Source organism: Marmota flaviventris, chromosome X (assembly GCF_047511675.1).
Source record: "Marmota flaviventris isolate mMarFla1 chromosome X, mMarFla1.hap1, whole genome shotgun sequence".
Lineage (NCBI taxonomy): Eukaryota > Metazoa > Chordata > Mammalia > Rodentia > Sciuridae > Marmota > Marmota flaviventris.
Genome location: NC_092518.1, coordinates 28,921,304 through 28,938,981, shown reverse-complemented (window position 1 = coordinate 28,938,981; position 17,678 = coordinate 28,921,304).

The following is a 17,678-nucleotide window of genomic DNA, read 5'->3' as shown; positions in this document are numbered from 1 at the left end:
CGCCTGCAAGGTAGGCGGACCTGCGACCCACTGGCAGAACAGCCCCAGAGGCCTACAGAGGGGCAGTGCCGCTGCCTGCGCCTGCAAAGTAGGCAGAACTCCGACCACCGACAGAACAAGCCTAGTGGCCCGCAGAGGGACAGAGCCGCCACCCGCTCCTGCAAGGTAGGTGGATCTGCTACTGACCGGCAGAGCAGGCCCAGTGACCTGCCGGCGTGGTAGGCACATTGCCCCAATTGGAGGAGGGGCAGAGCCGCCGCCCGCGCCTGCGAGGGAGATTTGCAACTATACAAGACCAATATAAATATATAGGGGGAAAATTCAATAGCACAACAGTTTCACCAAGTAGAAAGGAACGTAAACAGTATGAAGAGACAAGGAAAGAAAGGACCACAAGCAATGCAGGTCAACTCAACGTTAGAAGAGGTAATAGCTGCAGCAGATGGAATGTCAGATAAAGAACTCAGGATATACATGCTTCAGATGATCTGGAGTCTCAAGGAAGACATCAAACAGCAAAATCAGACAATGAAAGATCACTTCAACAATGAATTACATAAACAAATCCAAGAAGCAAAAGATCAACTATACAGGGAAATAGAGGTTATAAAAAACAAACAAACAGAAATCCTAGAAATGCAGGAAGCAATAAACCAACTTAAAAACTCAATTGATAATACTACCAGCAGAGTAGAACACTTAGAAGATAGAACATCAGACAATGAAGATAAAGTATTTCAACTTGAAAAGAACATAGACAGCTCAGCAAGACTGTTAAGAAACCATGAGCAGAACATCCAAGAAATATGGGATAACATCAAGAGACCAAATTTAAGAGTCATTGGGATACAGGAAGGGACAGAGTTTCAAACCAAAGGAATGAGCAATCTATTCAATGAAATAATACGAGAAAACTTCCCAGACTTGAAGAATGAGACAGAATCCCAAATCCTAGAAGCCTACAGGATGCCGAATGTGCAAAATCATAAGAGACCCACACCTAGACACATTATAATGAAGATGCCCAACATACAGAATAAGGAGAGAATTTTAAAAGCTACAAGAGAAAGGAAGCAGATCACATTTAGGGGTAAGCCAATCAGGATAACAGCTGATCTTTCAACACAGACTCTGAAAGCTAGAAGATCCTGGAATAACATATTTCAAACACTGAAAGAAAATGGGTTCCAACCAAGAATTGTGTTTCCAGCGAAATTAAGCTTCAGGATGGAAGATGAAATTAAAACCTTCCACGATAAACAAAAGTTTAAAGAATTTGCAGCTAGAAAACCATCTCTTCAAAACATACTTGGCAAAACATTACAGGAAGAGGAAATGGAAAATAACAATGAAAACCAACAGTGTGAGATAGGACAGTAAAGGGGGGAAAAATAATCAAAGAGGAAAACAAACCATGTTTAGTAACATAAATAAACAAATATGGCTGGAAGAACAACCCATATCTCAATAATAACCCTAAATGTTAATAGCTTAAACTCACCAATCAAGAGACACAGGCTAGTAGAATGGATCACAAAACAAGACCCAACAATATGCTGCCTACAGGAGACGCATTTGATAGGAAAAGACATACATAGGCTGAAGGTGAAAGGTTGGGAAAAATCATATCACTCATATGGACTTCGGAAACAAGCATGAGTGTCCATACTCATATCAAATAAAATAGATTTCAAGCCAAAGTTAATCAAAAGGGATAAAGAGGGACACTACATACTGCTTAAGGGAACCATACACCAACAAGACATAACAATCATAAATATATATGACCCAAACAATGGTGCAGCTATGTTCATCAAACAAACTCTTCTCAAGTTCAAGAGTCTAATAGACCACCATACAATAATCATGGGAGACTTCAACACACCTCTCTCGCCACTGGACAGATCTTCCAAACAAAAGTTGAATAAGGAAACTATAGAACTCAATAACACTATTAATAACCTAGACTTAATTGACATATATAGAATATACCACCCAACATCAAGCAGTTACACTTTTTTCTCAGCAGCACATGGATCCTTCTCAAAAATAGATCATATATTATGTCACAGGGCAACTCTTAGACAATATAAAGGAGTAGAGATAATACCATGCATCCTATCTGATCATAATGGAATGGAACTGAAAATCAACGATAAAAGAAGGAAGGAAAAAGAATACATCACTTGGAGAATGAACAATAGGTTACTGAATGATCAATGGGTTATAGAAGACATCAAGGAGGAAATTAAAAAATTCTTAGAGATTAATGAAAACACAGACACAACATAATGGAATCTATGGGACACATTGAAAGCAGTTCTAAGAGGAAAATTCATTGCTTGGAGTTCATTCCTTAAAAAAAAATAAAGAACCAACAAATAAATGATCTCATACTTCATCTCAAAATCCTAGAAAAAGAAGAGCAAAACAACAGCAAAAGAAGTAGAAGGCAAGAAATAATTTAAATCAGAGCTGAAATTAATGAAATCGAAACAAAAGAAACAATTGAAAAAACTGACAAAACTAAAAGTTGGTTCTTTGAAAAAATAAACAAAATCGACAGACCCTTAGCCATGCTAGCGAAGAGAAGAAGAGAGAGAACTCAAATTACTAGCATACGGGATGAAAAAGGCATTATCACAACAGACAATTCAGATATACAGAAGATAATCAAAAATTATTTTGAATCCTTATACTCCAATAAATTAGAAGATAGTGAAGGCATCGATAAATTTCTTAAGTCATATGATCTGCCCAGATTGAGTCAGGAGGATATAGACAACCTAAACAGACCAATATCAATTGAGGAAATAGAAGAAACCATCAAAAGACTACCAACTAAGAAAAGCCCAGGACCGGATGGGTATACAGCAGAGTTTTACAAAACCTTTAAAGAGGAACTAATACCAATAATTTTCAAGCTACTTCAGGAAATAGAAAAAGAGGGAGAACTTCCAAATTCATTCTATGAGGCCAACATCACCCTGATACCTAAACCAGACAAAGACACTTCAATGAAAGAAAACTACAGACCAATATCTCTAATGAACCTAGATGCAAAAATCCTCAATAAAATTCTGGCCACTCGGATACAAAAACATATCAAAAAAATTGTGCACCATGATCAAGTAGGGTTCATCCCTGGGATGCAAGGCTGGTTCAATATACGGAAATCAATAAATGTTATTCACCACATCAATAGACGTAAAAATAAGAACCATATGATCATCTCGATAGATGCGGAAAAAGCATTCGACAAAGTACAGCATCCCTTTATGTTCAAAACTCTAGAAAAACTAGGGATAACAGGAACATACCTCAATATTGTAAAAGCAATCTATGCTAAGCCTCAGGCTAGCATCATTCTGAATGGAGAAAAATTGAAGGCATTCCCTCTAAAATCTGGAACAAGACAGGGATGCCCTCTCTCACCACTTCTGTTCAACATAGTTCTCGAAACACTGGCCAGAGCAATTAGACAGACGAAAGAAATTAAAGGCATCAAAATAGGAAAAGAATAACTTAAATTATCACTATTTGCAGATGACATGATTCTATACCTAGCAGACTCAAAAGGGTCTACAAAGAAACTATTAGAGCTAATAAATGAATTCAGCAAAGTGGCAGGATATAAAATCAACACGCATAAATCAAAGGCATTCCTGTATATCAGCGATAAATCCTCTGAAATGGAAATGAGGACAACCACTCCATTCACAGTATCTTCAAAAAAAATAAAATACTTGGGAATCAACCTAACAAAAGAGGTGAAAGACTTATACAATGAAAACTACAGAACCCTAAAGAGAGAAATAGAAGAAGATCTTAGAAGATGGAAAAATATACCCTGTTCATGGATAGGCAGAACTAACATCATCAAAATGGCGATATTACCAAAAGTTCTCTATAGGTTTAATGCAATGCCAATCAAAATTCCAATGGCATTTCTTGTAGAAATAGAGAAAGCAATCATGAAATTCATATGGAAAAATAAAAGACCCAGAATAGCAAAAACAATGCTAAGCAGGAAGTGTGAATCAGGCGGTTTAGCGATACCAGACTTCAAACTATACTACAGAGCAATAGTAACAAAAACAGCATGGTACTGGTACCAAAACAGGCGGGTGGACCAATGGTACAGAATAGAGGACACAGAAACCAATCCACAAAACTACAACTATCTTATATTTGATAAAGGGGCTAAAAGCATGCAATGGAGGAAGGATAGCATCTTCAACAAATGGTGCTGGGAAAACTGGAAATCCATATGCAACAAAATGAAACTGAATCCCTTTCTCTCGCCATGCACAAAAGTTAATTCAAAATGGATCAAGGAGCTTGATATCAAATCAGAGACACGCCGTCTGATAGAAGAAAAAGTTGGCTACGATCTACATACTGTGGGGTCGGGCTCCAAATTCCTCAATAGGACACCCATAGCACAAAAGTTAATAACTAGAATCAACAAATGGGACTTACTCAAACTAAAAAGTTTTTTCTCAGCAAAAGAAACAATAAGAGAGGTAAATAGAGAGCCTACATCCTGGGAACAAATCTTTACTCCTCACACTTCAGATAGAGCCCTAATATCCAGAGTATACAAAGAACTCAAAAAATTAGACAATAAAAGAACAAACAACCCAATCAACAAATGGGCCAAGGACCTGAACAGACACTTCTCAGAGGAGGACATACAATCAATCAACAAGTACATGAAAAAATGCTCACCATCTCTAGCAGTCATAGAAATGCAAATCAAAACCACCCTAAGATACCATCTCACTCCAGTTAGATTGGCAGCCATTATGAAGTCAAACAACAACAAGTGCTGGCGAGGATGTGGGGAAAAGGGTACACTTGTACATTGCTGGTGGGACTGCAAATTGGTGCAGCCAATTTGGAAAGCAGTATGGAGATTTCTTGGAAAGCTGGGAATGGAACCACCATTTGACCCAGCTATTCCCCTTCTTGGTCTATTCCCTAAAGACCTAAAAAGAGCATGCTACAGGGACACTGCTACATCCATGTTCATAGCAGCACAATTCACAATAGCAAGACTGTGGAACCAACCTAGATGCCCTTCAATAGACGAATGGATAAAAAAAATGTGGCATTTATACACAATGGAGTATTATTCTGCATTAAAAAATGACAAAATCATAGAATTTACAGGGAAATGGATGGCATTAGAGCAGATTATGCTAAGTGAAGCTAGCCAATCCCTAAAAAACAAATGCCAAATGTCTTCTTTGATATAAGGAGAGTAACTAAGAACAGAGTAGGGTCGAAGAGCATGAGAAGAAGATTAACATTAAACAGGGATGAGAGGTGGGAGGGAAAGGGAGAGAGAAGGGAAATTGCATGGAAATGGAAGGAGACCCTCAGAGTTATACAAAAGTACATACAAGAGGAAGTGAGGGGAAAGGGAAAAATAATACAAGGGGGACAAATGAATGTCAGTAGAGGGGGCAGAGAGAGAAGAGGGGAGGGGAGGGGAGGGGAGGGGGGATAGTAGAGGATAGGAAAGGCAGCAGAACACAACAGACACTAGTATGGCAATATGTAAATCAATGGATGTGTAACTGATGTGATTCTGAAATCTATATATGGGGTAAAAATGGGAGCTCATAACCCACTTGAATCAAAGTGTGAAATATGATATATCAAGAACTATGTAATGTTTTGAACAGCCAACAATAAAAAATTTAAAAAAAAAGAATGTATTTGCTTTAGGCATATGGATTTTTGTGTACTTATTATTTTTGTAAGAAATGTTACACACTTATTATAACAAATTTAAACGTCGCAGAGATGTATAAAGGATAAAGAAACAACCCCAAATTTTACTCTGCAAAGATAACTCTTTTGCATTTCGAAGAGAACTTGCATAAATATCCTATGCCATCTTTGCAAGAGTGAAATTTCTTCTGGCTGCAAATTATTTTGTTGGGCTTCATGTGCAATATCCCAAAGCCAACCTTCCTTTATCAGTTGAAATAAAAATAAATCAAATTTGATTTTTTCCACTTTTTATATTTGACCTAGTGGATAATTATGTGGTTTTTCACTTTAAAATTTTCCCTTAATTTCTTTTCTAAACAGATATACAATTGTTGCTCATTTTTGAACCTGTAACAATATTGTATATATAAAAAAATTTATTTTGGGTGAATTATAGCTGATATGTAACATAATTTAAGGCCTAATAAACCAAGTAGCTATATTCTAAAAATTATGGATTTCAAACTTTGCATTTATTAATTTTTAACTTATTCATCATTCACTAATTTGTGGCAATTATGCACAAGGCATTTTGCATTTGTTGGCATAAGAAAATTGATACTGTATCTCCTTTTTACATTTTATCAGGGAAGAAAGATTTGAAGTTGGAAAATGTAGGTTCCCTTGGTAATGAAAAATAATATAAAAGAAACACACTTATAAATAATTCATCTTAGGACCTTGCTTATGTGATTGATGTCTCATTACTGCTGTTGAAATATCAGCACATTGAAGACAGCTGGGTACATGTGTTTATATAAAAACTTGTAAAATATCTATTATACATTTCTACTAAATATCCTTTAAGAAAAATAGCAATGTGAAGCAAATCACTTGAATATACATAATAAAACATCAATATTTCCTTAAGGTTTTGATGATGTGCTGTATTTAAAACTTTCTGAGTTTGCTCCATTTTTTTCAAAGCTTTAATGAGCTGTCTTAATAACACTGAGTGTTAAAATTTGTCCTGAAATAGCAATAGAAATGGGCTTTTACAAATTAGTTTTTCCTATATATGTTCAGATACAAAAAGAAACTTTATGAAGATATTTTCTAATATTCCATTTTTATTCCAACAGGAACTGAAACAGCAATGTGGTAAGTATAAAGAAAAATACTCTGAAGGAAATGAGGTTTTGTTTTTGTTTTCCTTAAAATCTATTTGAGATTTTTCTTATATGATGGTTTAAAGATCACTTCAAATTTGTTACTGGCCAAGAATTGGGTTATAGGTTTTGTATGTTATTCCTTTTCTATTCATGACAACATTGATTCACAAAATGCAAAACAGACATAACATGCAAATTGCACTATCCACTCTGACTAGTTAAAGAAGAAATGGAATTAATATAACCACCCTGGAAAGTAGTATTACACTGAGATTTCACCTCACTCCAGTCAGAATGGCAATTATCAAGAATGCAAGTAACAATTAATATTGACAAGGATGGGGAGAAAAAGGTACACTCGTACATTGTTGTTAGGACTGCAAATTGGTTCAACCCCTCTGGAAAGCAAAAGGAGATTCCTCAGAAAACTAGGAATGGGACCACCATTTAACCTAATTGTCCTACTCCTCAGTATATATCCAAAGGATTCTAAAATCAGCATACTACAATGACACAGCCACATCAATATTTATAGCAGCACAATGCACAATAGTTAAGCTAGGAGCCAGCCTAGGTGCCCTTCAACAGAAGAATGGATAAAGAAAATTTGGTATTTATACACATTGGGGTATTAATCATAAAGAAGAATGACTATGACATTTGCCTGTAAACGGATTGATCTAGGGACTATGATGCTAAGTGAAATAAGCTAATCCCCAAAACCAAAGGTCGAATATTTTCTCTGATATGTGAAAGCTAACCTACAATAAGGTAGGGAGGGATTTCTATTTCAGCAGAGGAATGAAAGGGGAATGAAAGGAAGAGAGAGGGGATCAGGAAAGGAAAGACAATGGAATAAATCTGACATAACTTTCTTGTGTGTATATAGAATATAACACAGTGAATCTCACTGTCATGTACATTTAAAAAATAACTGTGGGTTAATGGCAGAAAGATCAGTAGAAGGAAAGGAGCAAGGGATGGGGAGAGGGAAGGGGAAGGAGAAGTACTGGGAACTGAATTAGAAAAAGATATATTTCATTCTTGTATAATTACGTCAAAATGGATTTTACTATTACGTATAAGTAAAAAGAACCAATAAAATGAGAAATACAAAAGAAAGTTGGTTCACAGAAGACCTAGAAATAATAATGATCCAGATATAGATATACACAATCAAGATAAATATTCAACCGCATGCCATTGATTATTCTAGGGGGAAATACCACTACATCAGTGTGTTATGCCAGTATCACAGAACACACAGACCTCACAATTCAACTTTACCATTGCTAGCCTCAGGATGACTTATGATCTAGAAAGAGTGACACACTGTTTTAGTCTATAATCCCACATTGTTTACTTCTGAAGTATTTTTCCTTGTTTTGTTTTTATTCTTCAATTGAAATCTTAGGAGGCATCTGAGAGTAACAATTAAGGCTTTAAGTTCCTATACAAGAAAATTTGCAAACTGAAGAGCATGAATATATTCTCCTGTTTTCATCTAGATGTTTTATTGTTCTAGCTTTTATATTTAGGCTTATAATCCATTTGACTTTGTGGGTGTGTAATTTAAAATGCCTGCTGATTTGCTTTCATACATATATCACAAAGACTTCCTTCTTTCTTTTAAATTTTGTGTGAACATTGTAAAAACTCAATTGGCCCTATGTATGTTTAATTTTGTAGTCTCTATGTTGGCTCAATAATTTGTATATTTAACTTTGCACTAATACCACACTTTCTGATTAATATAGAATTACAATTAGTGTGAATTTAGATAATATAAATTCTTCTACTTTGTTTTTAGTTTTTAAAAAGTTAATTTGGGCATTTTTAAAAATTAATTTGAATGTTTTAATATATTTAGTTTTAGCTTATTGGTTTCTACAATAAATGTTTGCTATTTTGGCTTGGATTACATTGACTTTCTAAATTAAATGAGGGAGAATAAACATCTTAAGAACATTATCTTCCACTCCATGTATGTAGTACATCTCTCCATTTCTATACAACTTTAGTTTTTCTCAGCACTATGTTGTACTTCCCAGTTTAGAAGAATTTCTATGACATTCATAATTTTTTGTATTTCAGGTTTCTGGATGTTATACTTAATAGAAGTTTTGAACTGTTTGTTAAAATATAAAGAAATACAGTTGATTTTTTTTATATTGCTCTGTATTCTGTTTCTTTGTTAAATTAATTTACATCCTATACCATTCTTTTTTGGCAGATTTTTTCAAGATTTTTAAGATGATTATGTCATCAATATATAGGGAAAATTCTTTTTTTAATCTACATGCTATCTAATTATTTCTCCTGTTCTGGTGTATTTACTACAACCTTACAATACAAAATTAAATATAAAGGTTGAGAATAGATACTTTTGTATTATTCCCAATCTTAGGGAAAACTTTTTAATTTTTCACTATTAATAGGTCAATATTGCTTCACTTTCCATTCCATATGATAATTACCATTTGAAAAATAATTTCTTAATTTAATAAATTTTTATAGCTGTAATTTCCTTTACCTATCCCCAAGCTTTGTAAAATTTCCACCCTAATTGAATGTATTTACAAAGCTAATTATTCTTCTAATTCTAAAATCCAAACCACTTTAGATTTTGTTTCTACTGCTTTTATCTTTCAATTGGAGAAAATAGTTTTGTTGATAATATTTATATATTTTTGTACATATAGTCATATTTTATTAAATTATACTAATTGGGAATTTGGAATCCATTATCTTCATCTGAAACAATGGTTCTTATTCTAGCAGGTGGTCCAATTATAGAGAGATAGCTATGAAGTTGTACTCAGATGGTTGTATAGTTGGTTTATGTGCATCTTTGGAAAGTCAAAGGTATTTATCATGCTGGTCTCAAGCTCATTTGCCCTAAGATCTCACAAATTGGATTATAATATATAGACAAGCATTAATAAATCATAGCACAAATATACTTAAGGATATTTTACAAAGTTTTTAAAATAATTTAATAGAGAAAAGATTTTTTTTTTCAAAAATGATGCTGGAGTAATTGAAAATCTGTAGAGAAATAAAACTTTACCTATGTCTTATGACTTATGCAAAAGGAACTGTAAATGAATCTGAGACTTAGATGTAAAACAAAACTATAAAACCTTTATAAAAGAGGAAGCTTTTCAGAATCTAGAGGCAGGCAGAGAGTTCTTATTTTAACACCAAAAGCTTGATCCACAAAAGTAAAATACAATAGATTGAACTTCATTAATATTTGTTTTTTTTCTATGAGTTATATCCTGTTGATTGAAAGACTGGGAGAAAAAAAATCTAAACCAAATATATAAAAAGATTTAGTATCAAGAATATACACAGAATCCTCAATTTAACCAATAAAACAACTGTAAATTTCAGTAGGAAACAATCAAAAACATGAGAAGTGATTTCACTGAATGAATATACAAAAGGCATATAAGCGGAGGCTGGGGTTGTGGCTCAATGGTAGAGCACTTGCTTAGCACACGTGAGGCTCTGGGTTCAATCCTCAGCACCACATAAAAATAATTAAGTAAAATAAAGGTATTGTGTCCATCTACAACTAAAAAATAATTTTAAAAAAGGCATTTAAGCACATAAACATTTATTTATGACATTAGTCATTAGAGAAAAGTATTCTAAACCATAATTTGATATAACTATATAAGAATGACTAAAATTAAATACAAAATGAAAAAGAAATAGGGACAATACCACACATCAGTGATGATATAAAGAAACTGGATCATTCATACGTCAATGATAGAAATGCAAAATTGTGCCTTCTCTCTGAAAAACATTTGACTTTTTCTTATGAAATCAAAGCTTCATTATCAAAAGGCCTAGCAATTGCATTCTTGGACATTCATACTAGGAAATAAAATGTATAATTGTATGAATAGCTGTACATGAACATTCACAGTACTTTCATCAGTACCAGAGAAATGCAGGAATCTAGAAATACTTCACAGGTGAATGATTAAACAAACTTTGCCACTCCATGCCATGTTTTATTGTATCTGAAATAAAAATAATGATTATGGATATGTGTAGCAACTTGGATGTATTTTGAAGGAATTATACTGAATACAGAAAGCCAATCACCATATGTTATGTGCTATTTACTTTCACTTGAGTAACATTTTTCAAAAAATGAAAAATTTAAAAGGAAGAAATGATTAGTGCTTGCCAAAGTATGGTAGGGTCATGAAGGCAAGAGGGATTCATGTATAGTTATAAAAGGATAACATCACACACAGACACATACACACACACCAAATACATAGGAAATCTGAAAAATAAGATTGATGAATTGTACCATTGCTAATAGACTGGTTGTGAGATTACACTATAGTTTTGTTATATATTACCAGCAGGGTATACAGAACTGGTAAAGGGTATAAAGAATCTCCCTGCATCTACTTTTACAATTATATGTGAATAAAAGTTACCTGAAAACAGAATAATTAAAAATTAGTATAGTGTTTACTAAAATTGCAGTGTAGAAATGAAAGAAAAAAGGAAGAAAATGTATATAAGCTTTTATTATCATTCCTCATGATATGGAAAAAAGCCTCTCTAATAATGATGGTATAAAGGTTATGGTGTTGAGGAATTATCTTAATTTTGGGATATGGATAGGATTAATAAACAAAATCAAGTGACAATAATTTAAAAACAGGTGTCTAGACAAAAATATATACATGCTATGATCTCAATGATGTAAAATCAAGTGCATTTGTGTGTGTACAATTGTACTTATGTGTGTATTCATGCCTTTGAATACTTAAATAGTCTATGTGAAAGAATGATTACACATAAACAAAATACATAACCCTAAAAAAGCTCCAGAACAGTAAACAAATACATCCACAGAAAAACTATTACTAAAAGTTGATTAAGATATTTAGTCTAAATACTAAATCTAAGGTCTAGAGTCAAGTAGTTTTAAAAAGGAATTCACGGGCTGGGCTTGTGGCTCAGTGGTACAGCACTCACCTAGCACATGTGAGGCATTGGGTTCGATCCTCAGCAACACACAAAAATAAATAAATAAAATCAAGCTATTGTGTCCAACTATGACTAAAAAAAATATTAAAAAAGAAATTCACTGAATTTCACACAATAGATTAGTGTTTCAAAGTAGATAAGGAATGATTTCCACCAGAGAGTAAACTTTAGGAAAACAGGATTGTTATTTTGGCTCTGATTACATAAGTAGAATATGATAAGGGATAGTTTATGAAGTTATGTGATTATATTATATAAAATTCTGTTACACACATTTCTTTCCACTCACCCTCTTATATGAGAGCTAAAAGGATTCAATAATTTATAACCTAAAATTGCTTAAAGTTCATGTCCATTTTATGAAGAGATTCATATGCTGATTGATAACACTTTTACCTGTCTCCAAAATTCTGCTATATATTTTAGAACTTCCCTTTTCTTATATTACTGAAGATTCATTTTATGTGTCATTATGGAATCACATTTACTTCATTTTTTTGAAAACTATTTCTATTAAAATGAATCTGACTTCCTTTTCTTTGTGTGTGGTACTGGGGGTTGAACTCTGGGCCTTGTGCATGAAAGGCAAGCACTCTACCAACTGAGCTATATCCCCAGCCCCTTGGCTTCCTTTTTTATCTCCTCACCAAATATCCTAGCACAGTATTTCCTAAACTGTGTTTCTTGAATTATTGCTGGATAAATGTTTCTTCTCCTGTCAGAAAAAAATAAATGTATAAATTATATTTGCTGCAAGTATCTTACATTTATTTAAAAATACAACTGGTGTTCAAATTTCTTCTGAAAAGATAACTTGCAAAATTTAATGTTTGTTCATATTTTAAAATAGTATTTCAATCTTTTCTGATTACTTGAATTTTCAGTTTTCTAAATTCTGTGTCATTCAAATGTCCTTTATATTACAAAATATTATACTACACATTATTAAATGTTATAGTCCTTTTACAAAAGCTTATGAGAATGAGACCAATTTATATAAAAAGGTGAATTTTAGTCATTCAGTATTTGAAGTCATTATGCTAATAAGCTAATGTATAGACAAGAGAAAGATATTTTATAACTTGTAAAAGAGTGTTCTCTATCACTGAAAGTAAAACACTGCATGAAAGCTTCTGAAGTCACTCTGTACAGTAATTATTATTTTGTGTTACAAAAAATCAGTTCGAAATACAAGGTATGATTTAGAGATTTTTATATTTTAAACTTGTAGGAAAATAATAATCATATGATGATTACATGTAGAAATAATTTTTACAATATTCAATATTTCAAATCTATTATAGTTATATTTTATGTCTTTTAAATTATTGTAAAGATACATATCGCTAATTGGAATCCTCAGCCTTTTTTATTGTGGGAAAAAACATATAATTTTGAACTTAATAGTTTTTAATGACATTGTTCAGTAGTGTTAAATATATTCACCCAGTTGTACAATGATCTCTAGATTTCTTTCATCTTATGAAACTTAAACTCTGTACCCATTAAACACCAGTTTTCCATTTTCATGATTTTGAGCACTTTAGTTATTTTATGAGTGGAATCATGCAATATTTGTCCTTTCATAACTGGCTCATTTAATTTACCATAATGTCATTGAAATCCATCAGTGTCGTAGCACATAATAGAATTCCCATATTTTTAAGACTATATAGTATTTCATCCTATGTATAGACCTCATATTCTTTATAATTAATCCCTTTGTGGATACTTGGGTTACTTCTACTTCCAGGCTGTTGTGAACATGACAGTCCAAATATTCTTTGATATTCTGCTTCAAATTCTTTTTGATACATAAACAAGAAGTGTGATTGCAGATTTATAATGATAATTTTATTTTTTCTTTTTGAGGAAACTCCATAATTTTTAATTTACCTATTGGCCTCAGCACTTTACATTCCCACCAAAAGTTTACAAGAGTTTCAATTGATAAAACATGGATTGATTGGGTAGTAAAGACATTTTATCAATATTAAGTCTTCCAATCCACAAACATGGTATGTTTTTCTAATTGCTTTGTCTTTAACAGGTTTTTATAGTTTTTGATTTAGAAGTCTTTCACCTGCTTGGTTAAGTTTATTTCTAGATATTTTGTGTTATTCTCTTGTAAATGGGATTGTTCCTTAATTTTCTTTTCAAATTTGTCTTCTGTTTCTTTTTGATCTTCAATCTGATTTTGTATCTATAAAAATGTGGTATGGAGACCTCTTGTGATTATTGTGTTTTATCTTTCGTCAGTTTGGTTAGTGTCTATTTCATAGATGTGGGGAGTATAATGCTAGGTTCATGTGCATTTATAGTTGTTAAGTCTGCATGGTTTATCATGACATAATATCCCTTTTTTGTCTTTTGTGAGTTTTTATCCTGAGGTGTATTTTGTATAACGGATTTCAATTCACTTATATTAAGGAATGACTTATTATTGCCAATTTATTTATTGGTTTTTGTATATCTTATAGCTTTTATATCTCCCCGCCTTTTTTCTTGATGTCTACATTTTGCTTTCATTTAATTTTTGGAGTGATTTATATTCATTCCATTATCTACCTTACTGTATGCTCTATAGATAAACCTTTGCTCTTTGCATTATATTTACTTTTATGGTTTGGATATGAGGTGTCCCCCCAAAAGCTCCTCTGTGATTGCAGAAGGTGAAATGATTGAATTGAGAGCTAAAACCTAATAAATCTGTCCTAGTTTGAATGGAATAATTGGGTGGTAACTGTGGGCAGGTGAAGGAGGTGAACCAGTAGGGACGTGCCCTGGAAAAGTTCTTCTCTGGATTCCCTCTGAACCCTCTACTTCATGGCTACCATGAGCAGAGTATCACTCATCCACCATTCCCTTCCACCATGATGTTCTACCTTACCTCAGGCCCAAAGCAATGGAGTCAGCTGACTATGCACCAAACCTCTGAAATCATGAGCCAAAATAAGCTTTTCATATCTTAAGTTTTTCTTGTCAGGTATTTTGGTATTTTGACTAACATAATTACATAAAATATCTTAAAGTTATAATAATCTATCCTGAACTAATAACTTCAGCTACATATAAATAAATCTGTGTCCTCTTCCTATTTTATGTTATTGATGACACAAATTACTTCTTTTTATATTGTATATTTAGTAACAAACTTGTCATGAATTTATATGATTTTGCTCTTAAAATTCTTTAGCAGATTAAGAAGTGATATGCACATCTCTATTACAATACTGCAGAATTCTGGATTTGGCCAAAGAGTTATCTTTACCATAGAGTTTTGTATTTTTGTATGTTTTTTTGTTTCTCTTTTAGTATCTGTTTCAAATTGAAGAATTAGCTTTAGCATTTCTTATAGTGCATGTCTAGTGATGATGAACTTCCTTAGCTTTCATTTATCTTGGAAAATATTCATTTTTCCTTAATTTTTTTTTACAGATTTTTTAGTTGTAACAGACCTTTAATTTATTTATTTATATGCGGTGCTGAGAGTTGAACCCAGGGCTTCACACATGCTAGGCAAGTGCTCTACCACTGAGCCACAACCCCAGCCCTCATTTCTCCTTCATTTTTGAAGAACATTTGCCAGATGTAATATTCTTTGTTGGCAGTCTTCTTTTTTCTTTTGTCAGTTTCAATATATCATACCACTTTTTTCTAGTTTGTAAGATTTCTGCTGAGAAATTTGCCTATAATCTTATGAATCAGTTTTCCTTTGTGGTTTTCAGTATTCTTACTTTGTTTGTAAAATTTAGTATTTTGTGTCTCAGTTTAGGTCTCTTTGGATTTATCTTAGTTGTAGTTCTCTGAGCTTTTTAACTGTATTTGTCCATTTCTCCTCAGATTTGGGACTTTTTTAGTCATTATTTCTATGAGTAGGCTATCTCCATTTTTCATTCTTTTTTGTATGATTATTTATTCCAGCACACAACAGCACTATTCCCTGAGCTAATATTTGGAAGACATTGTATCTCAAGGGCAAATTCTAAGTGTTCCTCCTCTCTCTAACTCTCATTCTTTTTCTGGGACTTCCATAATACTTACGTTTTTAGCTTAATGGTGCCCCATAAGTCCCTTCACATTTCTTCATTTCTTCTGATTTTGTTTGATCAAACATCCTGTCTTTGCATTCCTTTTTCTGCCTCGCCAAATGTGTTACTGAAACATCCCAATGAATTTTGAAATTCATTAGTTACATATTGTCAGCTCCAGAATTTCTGTTTGGTTTTTCTTTATTGTTTATATCTCTTTGTTGATGTGTCATTTTGTTCATGCGTAATTTTCCTGATTTTGTTCAGTTGTGCTTGAGCATCTTTATGATGGTTACTTTGAATGCTTTGCCTTTAGTTCATTATTTCCACTTTTAGGGTTATTGCTGAAGATTAATTTGTTCCTGCCATTCAGGTATGTTTCCAGTTTCTTTGCATGCCTTTTTAATTTTTTTTTTGGGTAACTGGTATCAAACCCAGGTCCTTATACATGATAAGAGTGCACTTCACAACTAAGCTGTGCTGTAGTCCACTTCGTTAGCTTTTGTCGGAAGTTGGGTGTTTGAAAAACAAAACAAAATAACAACTTTTCCCAGTTTTTATGATCTAGATTGGAATATAGAAGATCTTCCCCAATCATGCTGGATGGTCATTCTGGAGACCAAAGTCTTGAGAAGCCTTTTCTGGGGATACCTCTCTAAGCTTGTAGGTTAATTTTCTAGCTGAATATGTATGTCTGTTCATACTTGGAGTCTTCCACTGGTGTCTCTCTGATGCAATAGCCTTTCTGGTGCTATAGGAAACTGCATTTCTGGAATATTTCCTTGTTCTACCTTTGATACTGAAGACCCTCTGGTACTGGTCCTACCTGTAGTTAACTGGTTTCTACAGTTCTCAAAAAGATAATTTGTCTGTGTATGGTTTTCAGGTCATCTTCATTTGGGAAAGACAATGTCTGGCTTTGTATTCTTCCATCTTGCAGCATCATTCTAATTGGAAGTTTAAATTTTTGGTTATAATGAAAAATTTGTTTTCAGAGAGTCTCTTGCTTATGGTAAATATACTAAGATTTAAATTTCTGGGATCCCCAAGATATGACTATTGTGTAGTTCTAATTAATCAACAATGGCTTCCTGAAAGTCTGCTGGGGTGAAAGACCTCCTGGATAAGAATGAAGTGATAAATTAATATCTGCCACAGATGTGAAATGAAAACCAATGTGGAAATGTGATTTATGTGCCCTTAGATGCCAACCCCATTTCCTACACTTAATATCTGGCCAACAGTGCAATGTTATAAAAACTTTGAACATGAGGGCATGCTCTTATTACATGGGTATTAGTTCCTGAAGTTTAAAATGATTTTGTTTTATGTTATGTTCAAGACTTACCTGTGATGATAAAATCTAAAATTCTATATTCTAGTATTTTTCCTCTTTAGACCATGTTATTTCAACATGTAGGTCTCAATCTGTGAGTGGGTCAAAAATAGCATTACTTTTTAGGAAATACAGTAGAAAAATAATAGAAAGTATCATAGAGCATTACATATAGTAAAGGTCAGGATTGTTCTGTGAAACTTCTGTTTCAGTGGTATGTGTTGATCATCATATAAAATAAATTTCATGATCAGTGGTTATATCATTTTGAAAATCATTGGTTTAGATCCTAGCATTTTTAATTCTGTGAAGAATCTGTGCCATTCTCATGAAATGAAACAAATCATCTCATAAAAAATATATTAATAGTAGACCAGAAAAAATTAT